This window comes from Salvia hispanica, chromosome 3 (assembly GCF_029641045.1).
Source record: "Salvia hispanica isolate PSC_SH4W2 chromosome 3, Shi_PSC_v1, whole genome shotgun sequence".
Taxonomy (NCBI): domain Eukaryota; kingdom Viridiplantae; phylum Streptophyta; class Magnoliopsida; order Lamiales; family Lamiaceae; genus Salvia; species Salvia hispanica.
Genome location: NC_142694.1, coordinates 27690635 through 27699144, shown reverse-complemented (window position 1 = coordinate 27699144; position 8510 = coordinate 27690635). Strand labels below are relative to the sequence as shown.

Sequence of the window (8510 nt, the reverse complement as noted above, 5' to 3'; positions counted from 1 at the left end):
TGTACTAGTAATTACTATAAAAAGAACATATTCAAACTAAAACATAATTAAGTTGCACAACTAATGGAAATGGAATCTCTAGAAATTAAACGATTCTATGTAATAAATTTTTTAAGCATGTTATTAAGATACTACTCTATTCCGTGTTAATTGAGTCATTAGTCTATTTTAGAAAATTCTAAAATAATTGAGTCATTTCTATTTTTGACTAAAAGCAACCATCTCTCTTACTTTATTCATTCTCCACTTAACACACTATTCTTAATCTCCGTGCCGAAAAGAAGTGTCTCTATTAACAAGGAATGACTGGGAGTACCAATTATCAAAAAACAACATAAAGAAAAGCGTTATTTAACAAATACCGAAAGAACGAAAGAACGAATAAGAGTGGAGAGAAAACGTACAATTCTTTATTGTTTTCTATTTATAAATGGTAAAAAAAAAACATGTTATATTCAGGATTAACTAAGTAACCAATTCCATAAATAGGTAATCATTAAATTCCAAGTAATTAAACAAACAATTAAAGAAATAGGTGTTTGAGTAGCATCCTACATCCGGCTGGCCGCCGACAGCGTCCCCATCTTGTTAGCAATATCCCTCAGCGCATACTTCTGCACTTTCCCGGTGGCCGTTTTCGGCAACTCCGCCATGAACACCACCGTCTTAGGCACCATGTAATGCGGCAGCCTCTCCCGACAAAACTCTATCATCTCCCCCTCAGGCGGCTTCGGACTCACCCCTTCCTTCAAGCTCAAGAAGGCGCACGGCGTCTCCCCCCAATACTCATCCGGCCGCGCCACCACCGCCGCCTCATTCACCACCGGGTTCGAATACAGCACCGTCTCCACCTCCACGCTGCTCACATTCTCCCCCCCGCTGATGATTATGTCCTTCGACCTGTCCTTTATCTCCAGGTACCCGTCCGGGTGCATCACGCCCACGTCGCCGGTGTACAGCCACCCGTCCTCCCTCATGCACTTCGCCGTCGCCGCTGGATTTTTTAAATACCCCAGCATTAAAGTCCCTCCTCTCACCACAATCTCTCCCATCGTCACTCCATCTCTTTTAACGCTCCTTCCGTTGTCAGGATCCACCACATCCACCGCCGTCAGCCCCAGTGTCCGAACCCCTTGCCGCGCCTTCAACCTCGCCCTCTCCGCAGCCGCAAGCTTGCTCCAATTCGGCTTCCACGCGCACGACACGATCACCCCGGCCACCTCCGTCATCCCGTACCCGTGGCTGATTGAAAAACCCAGCGCCTCCGTGCGCAGCACCACCTGCGGCGGCGGCGGCGCGCCGCCGGTCATGAATTCGACGGCGGATCTCAGCGGCGCCGCGGAAGGGTAGTTTGCGAGCATTGTCAGTATCACCGGAGCGCCGCACATGTGAGTGACTTTATGGTTGCTAATGGCGTCGTAAACTGATCCAGCGTCGAAGCGGCGGAGGCAGATGTTGACTCCGCCGAGCGCCGCCATGCCCCAGGTGTAGCTCCAGCCGTTGGAGTGGAACATCGGCAGCGTCCAGAGGTAGACTGGCTGTTTGGGGACGGACCAATTGATCAATGAATCTAATGTGATGATGAAAAGCGATCTATGGCTGTGAATTACTCCTTTCGGTGAAGAAGTAGTGCCGGAGGTGTAATTCAAAGTCATTGGGGCCCACTCGCTAGCCGGAATCACCCATTCAAAATTTTCACTTCCATTCTGTAGCATCTCCTCATATGTAGTACCGAAATCGCGACGATCGTCGTCGATGTAGTAGCCTTCGTCGGTGATGGGGATGAGCTCGGGGCGGGGAGCATCGGGCGGGAGGAGGGATATGGACTCGAGCACGATGGGGCGGAGGTGGGAATCGACGAAGACGGCTTTGGATTCGGAGTGGCGGAGGATGAGGGAGATGGTTCGGGCGTCGAGGCGGATGTTGATGTTGTTGAGGACGCAGCCGGCCATGGGGACGGCGAATTGGAGCTCGTACATGGCGGGGATGTTGGGCGCCACCACGGACACCACGGCGCCGGAGGAAAACCCCAGGGAGGCGATGGCGGAGGCGGCGCGGAGGCATCGGGAGTGGGTTTGGGACCAGGTGTAGGTGGTGGAGTTGTAGATGAGGGAAGGGCAGTCGCCGTAGACTACGGCGGCGCGTTGGAGAAATGTGAGTGGGGTAAGGGGGCATGAGTTGGCGGAGCTGGGTTTCAATTGATCCATCAGTTAGTAAGGTGATATGAATATCTCTCTCTCTCTCTCTCTTCTTTTCTATACTGATGTTAATGTTTGCTTCCTAGGCATATGGTCTACATATGTATATGTACATGTTCGAAGAGCGGCATTAATTGAGATCCATAATTCAGAATTATACACATGATATGATGCTTATATTTCACTTACATTCGGAGAAGGCATTTATGTCTGGGGGCCGTGCCACCAAAATCTGGTGGTATTTTGACCAGATGAGTTTCTTTTCTTATTTATTAATTACTTTCTAAAAGTGGAGGTGGTTCTTTTATTTAAGGCATCCGCAGCGCGTCTCGGGTCCCGTTGCAATTGGCTCGTCACTCAGAGGTTCTTGGAGGAGAGAGGAAGTTGGCTGCGTCGCCCTTTCTACCTAGAGGCTGTGTCCTCCAACTGAGAGCATCTACTGACCCTCCATGTCACACTTCCAGCACGGGCCCTACATGTCAACACATGTAACTTTTTGCGGCATCTACAAGAATGAGGAATATCAGTACCAAGGCAGAGCGAATGGATGGGCGGCGAACAAACCTCTATAGATTCTTAATCTAGCCCAATATAACTTTATCAATTGGTGAATAGACGAGAGATATAAATTATGACTCTCATAATTTCGTCCCCTCCCCTCGGAGATGGGCAAAAGTTCCTCATCTACATTGTGTAGGAATTAATATATCTCTTCTCTATTTAAGACCTGGTGAAGCAGGTGAAAATGGCAGGTGGTTGTTTAACCATTATCCAAATATTATTTCCATTATGTGCAGAAATGGCCGATCCCCATTTTCTTCAATTGGTGACTGATTACAGCTCCCTAATGGCTAGGTTTTCATTTTCTTTGTTTAATGATTGTTTTGCCCCTCTTTCCTTTCACATTATAGATGCACTTCTCCCTTTTGGTCTGTTTCTCTAGTCCTCCAACAGAAAACCAGGAGCAGAGTATTTGTGGTACATAACCTCCCCTCACTAATGAATAAGAAAAAAACAAACTAGAGAGTATTTAACATCTAAGGCTCAAATCTCACATGATGTGGCATCTATTCAAGTCAAACTCAATATTTCATCATTCTTAAATTACTTAACTAGAATCATCCAACTCTAACACAATCACGAAGTCAAAAACTGAACACAACTAACTAAAACATGAATATGCACACTTGGCAATGCTCATCTTGGTACTTAAACAAACACTAAAAAAATAAAAATAAAACACAAACAAAAGCAAGACATAAATGTGAAGCACCTCCTCACACTAAGGCCTTACTTGCTCGTGGAAAGGCTGGGCAGCTTGTGCATGTTATGGGCTCTCGGACATGTAATGGATTTGGACAGTTCAACCTCTTTTTCTTTGGGTGAGCAGCCTGCTGTGTAGTTCCATCTCTCAGTCATTTTCATCACTCCATCTTCATCATGTACGGAAGCATTTTCTTCTACCCCATATATTGACTTCAGGTATGGCTTATTCCATGCACTCCAACAACTCTTATCTTCTTCTTCCCTGCATGTCATTTCTCATAAAAGCCAACCCCTTCATTTCCCTTCCTTCTTTTAATCTCCTGGCATTTCTTCCACAACTTCCTAGAGAAGACAGCAATGAATACTCCCTCCGTCTCACAAAGATTATCTCATTTTTCCATTTTTGTTCGTCCTACAAAATTTGTCTCATTTCACTTTTTATCATTTTTTGCAGTGGACCTATGGTCCACTAACTCATTCATATTCACATTTTATTATAAAACTAATATATAAAAGTAGGACCCACATTCTACTAATTTTTTCAACTCACTTTTTATTACATTTCTTAAAATCCGTGCCCAATCAAAATGAGACAATCTTTGTAGGACGAAGGGATTATTAGTTAGTGCAAGCCAAACTAATTCCTAAAGTGAGTGCAAAAGGATCAAGAATTGCAGAAGGAAGAAATTAGAATTTTAGTACTCCATTATTAAGTTTGAAGCTCGAAACTGAACTTTGACTTTCCAAAACTCTCTCTCTCTCCCTATGCAAATTCTTTCCCTCTCAAGAATATTTTTGCAAAATCATCAAAACTAACTAACGAAGAAAAAAGAAAAATAATTACAACTTGAAAAAATATCTCAAAATTTTAAATTCATATAACTACAGTGGTTTAAATTATTTTTTCACACAACATATATCAAAATAATAATTATAATGACTTTAATGACATCCTAATTGCATGTGTTTCGATGACAAATTTTGATTATATTTTCGTGAATTTTTAAATATTCCGACAAGCAATTTAATAGCAACATTATATAACTATCCTAAAATGCCAATCAAATACATTTATTGTGTCAATATTAAATTGTGTTAATATACCCAAGCCATTGTGTTAATATAATTAATACAGTACATGAACAACGATCATACATCCAAATTTTGGTAGTTACTGCATTATCTAGAAAATCTTAAGTAATAAAAAATAAAATTATATATATATATGGCAATTTAAATACTAGTACCGTATTAGATCAACATTCTATGATCCATAATTTTTTGTAGTGATCAGTATTTTAGAGAGAATTAGCAATTAATCATGTCTACTCTTTCGACACAAGCAGTATTTTTTACTTCATTCGTTCCATATTAATTGAATCATATATTTTTTCTATTTTGCGAAATTACAAGATATTTGAGTCATTTTGATTTTTTTTTCAAAAAGTAACCCTCTCTCTTATTTTATTCTCTGTTCATTTATTTTATTTTATTCTCAATTACTTTATTCACTATCTACTTAATACATTATTCTTAATTTGGGTGTGGAGGGAGTATTAGGCAACCAATCGAGAATGAATAAGATTCTAAACTATGCAAAATGACAAGCCATAGAAAATGGATGTACAATGTGGCAATATAATACTCTACATATGAAATGCAAGTTATTAAGGTCAACGACAAATATGTGTAAAAAATAGAGGTCATATGGAGTGATGCGCGCATAAGATAGTACACACAGCTTTTGTAAATTATAAAATCATCATCCCATCAAGTTGAATTCCAAACTACTAACAAACACGTTCTGTGAAAGATGGATCACCTGAAACCAAGCCCGGCTAACTCGAGGCCGTTGACGCCGATCAGCTTCATCGAGCGAGCTGCCACCGTCTACGGCGACTGCCCCTCCATCGTCTACGGCTCCTCCACCTACACATGGTCGGAGACCTATCTCCGCTGCCTCAGGGTCGCCTCCACTCTCTCTTCATTAGGCATCACCCGCGGCGACGTCGTGAGCGTCGTCGCCCCAAACATCCCCGCCATGTACGAGCTCCACTTCGCCATCCCCATGGCCGGAGCCGTCCTCAACACCGTCAACATTCGCATCAACGCCCACACTATGTCCGTCATCCTCCGCCACGCCGAGTCCAAGCTTGTCTTCGTCGATTACCAATCCCAATCAATCGTGCTCGAAGCCATCTCTCTGTTCCCGCCTACTTGCCCGCTTCCGAGGCTCGTCCTGATTGCTGAGGAAGCCCAGCCTAGAGGTGCTTCCAAGCCTGGATTCGTGGCGGATTACGACACCGTTTTGGAGAAAGGCGATCCTAATTTCGATTGGGTTAAGCCTGAGACCGAATTCGATCCGCTGACTCTGAATTACACCTCCGGCACTACATCGGCGCCTAAAGGCGTCGTGCACTGCCACCGTGGCACCTTCCTCGCGACGATTGATTCGTTGATTTCATGGTCGGTGCCGAAGGAGCCGGTTTATTTATGGACGCTGCCGATGTTCCACGCCAACGGGTGGAGCTACACTTGGGGCATGGCCGCCGCGGGTGGAACCAATGTCTGCCTCCGCAGATTCGACGCCGCCGCAATCCACGCCGCCATTCGTAAGTACCACGTGACGCACATGTGTGGCGCGCCGGTGGTGCTCAACATGCTCACAAATGGCAATCCGAAGCCGCTGGAAAAGCCGGTTGAAATCCTAACCGCCGGATCGCCGCCTCCGGCGGCGGTGCTTCACCGGACGGAATCGCTGGGGTTCTCCGTCAGCCATGGATATGGTCTGACGGAGACAGGAGGGGTGGTGATTTGGTGCACGTGGAAGAAGAAATGGAACAAGTTCTCATCAGCGGAGAGGGCGAGATTGAAAGCAAGACAAGGCGTGAGAACTCCCGCGATGGCGGAGATCGATGTGATCGACGCTGAAACGGGGAAGAGCGTGGAGCGTGACGGCAAGTCTTTAGGAGAAATAGTGCTATGCGGCGGCTGCGTGATGCTGGGCTATTTAAAAGACGCGGAGGGGACCGCCAAGGTGATGAAAGACGGGTGGTTCTTCACTGGCGACGTCGCGGTGATGCATCCCGACGGCTATGTAGAGATAAAGGACCGGTCAAAGGATGTGATCATCAGCGGCGGAGAGAATCTGAGCAGCGTGGAGGTGGAATCGGTTTTGTATTCGCATCCGGCGGTGAATGAGGCAGCGGTGGTGGCGAGGCCGGATGAATTCTGGGGAGAGACGCCGTGTGCGTTTGTGAGCTTGAAGGAAGGGGTGAAGGAGAAGCCGACGGAGAAGGATGTGATTGAGTATTGCAGGGAGAGGATGCCGCGGTATATGGCGCCAAAGACGGTGGTGATAATGGCTGAGCTGCCTAAAACTTCCACCGGAAAAATAAAGAAGTTTGTGCTCAGAGAGGCCGCAAAGGCGATGGGTTCGGCCAACATCAGTAAGCTTTAGTTCCCAATCACATTTTCTCTAATTATTTGCTTATTTTGCTATGGATTTGCCTTTTGATGGAGTTTGATGTATGTAGTAACGTAAAGTGGATTTCTTTATTTGCTTTATTTTTTTAGCTGCATTTGAATTGTTGGATCTTTGTTATTTTTTTTCAGTTGTATTGCTGATATGCATGATTATGAAATGATTGACTTTTTGGTGTATGACATTATACAATTCACATACACACGCACATGAGATATGAATAAAAAAATATGTGCAGCTGCGGGGACTCATACATCACATGAGATTTGAATTAAGGAACTCATTCCTCATTATTTCTTAGACTTAAAAAATTTTATTCCCTTTGCTAAAAAATGCTACTAGGAGTAGTAATATATTTCGAATGACACGATTTTAATAAAAAGGTTAGTGGAGGCTTGTAATAGTATATCTCATTTTACATACACGGTGACTCGACTTATTTTAACACAAATAATATCCGTAAGTGTACGGGGCTAGTATAGCAATTAGCAAGCAAGAGCATCGTATTCTATAGAGACAAGATTGTATCAACTCAAGTACCACGAACAAATTTCGACTACTATCTAGACAATCCAAAGAGAAATGGTTTTGTTCTAACACTACTATAAGCATATAACAATGAAAAGAAATTAAAAGTAACAAGAGGAAATAAACACGAGTGAAAAGGTACCACAAAGAGGAGAGGAGAGTAGAGTTTTGGATCCAACTACAATGGAATTGTCATGCGATTGATTCAACAACTTCGATTGCTCATTTTATGTCTCTAGGATTACTAGGAAAGTCGCTAGTCTAGGTTGAGCTCCCTCGCGAGTGTACTCACCTCGTTGATTAACCCTTAATATTGAAGTCTCATTCTAATATGTTTAGATTAACTCCATAGAACAAAAGACCAAAGCCCTCACTAAGGTTCCCCTCTCTCGAGTGTAGATTATCAAAGTGATCACTCTTTTATCAAACCTAGATAGGTATCTCTCGATTACAACTATAAAGGTAAACAAACCCAATTGGTAGCTAAGCAATTGAATTGAAAAGGCAAAAGAATGAACAAAGAAATCACAAGAGCTAAGTAATCAAAAGAAGTCCTTGAATTAATCACAAACACTCATTGTAGTCTTCACCAAAACTCCACAATAAATTTAGCTACTCATGTTCTTCATGAAAACCAAAACAATGGATTCAATCAAATACATCAAAGAAAGCAAATAAATACTCATGTGGAATGATTCTATGGATTAGAGACTCCAATCTCTTGATTTGTAGTCTCCAATCTTCAAATCTATCTTCAAGGTATTCTTGGGGAAGTGTAGAGTGTGTGGTAGGCGGTAGAATAGAATTCTCCCAACCTAGATCCCCTTTTTTCTTTTCTTCTTTCGAAAATCGTAACAGCTAAAACACTCGCTGACTTCACGGACCCGGCCGGGTGAAATTAATGCAATGAAAATCCACCCAGCCGGGTGTCACCTTTTGGACCCTCTCTGACCATTTGAAGCTGCGGAACAGTACCCGACCGGGTAGGATTTCTTAGCTGAAAATCCACTCGGCCGGGTGTAGTGTTTTGAGGC

At 43.6% G+C, this 8510-nt stretch overlaps 2 pseudogenes; one reads left to right on the top strand and one right to left on the bottom strand.

Moving 5' to 3' along the window:
• Positions 1-388: 388 nt before the first annotated feature.
• LOC125212918 (2-methylpropanoate--CoA ligase CCL4 pseudogene) lies at positions 389-2260 on the bottom strand (annotated as a pseudogene).
• A 2979-nt stretch (positions 2261-5239) lies between these two features.
• LOC125212001 (2-methylpropanoate--CoA ligase CCL4 pseudogene) lies at positions 5240-7127 on the top strand (annotated as a pseudogene).
• Positions 7128-8510: the final 1383 nt, after the last annotated feature.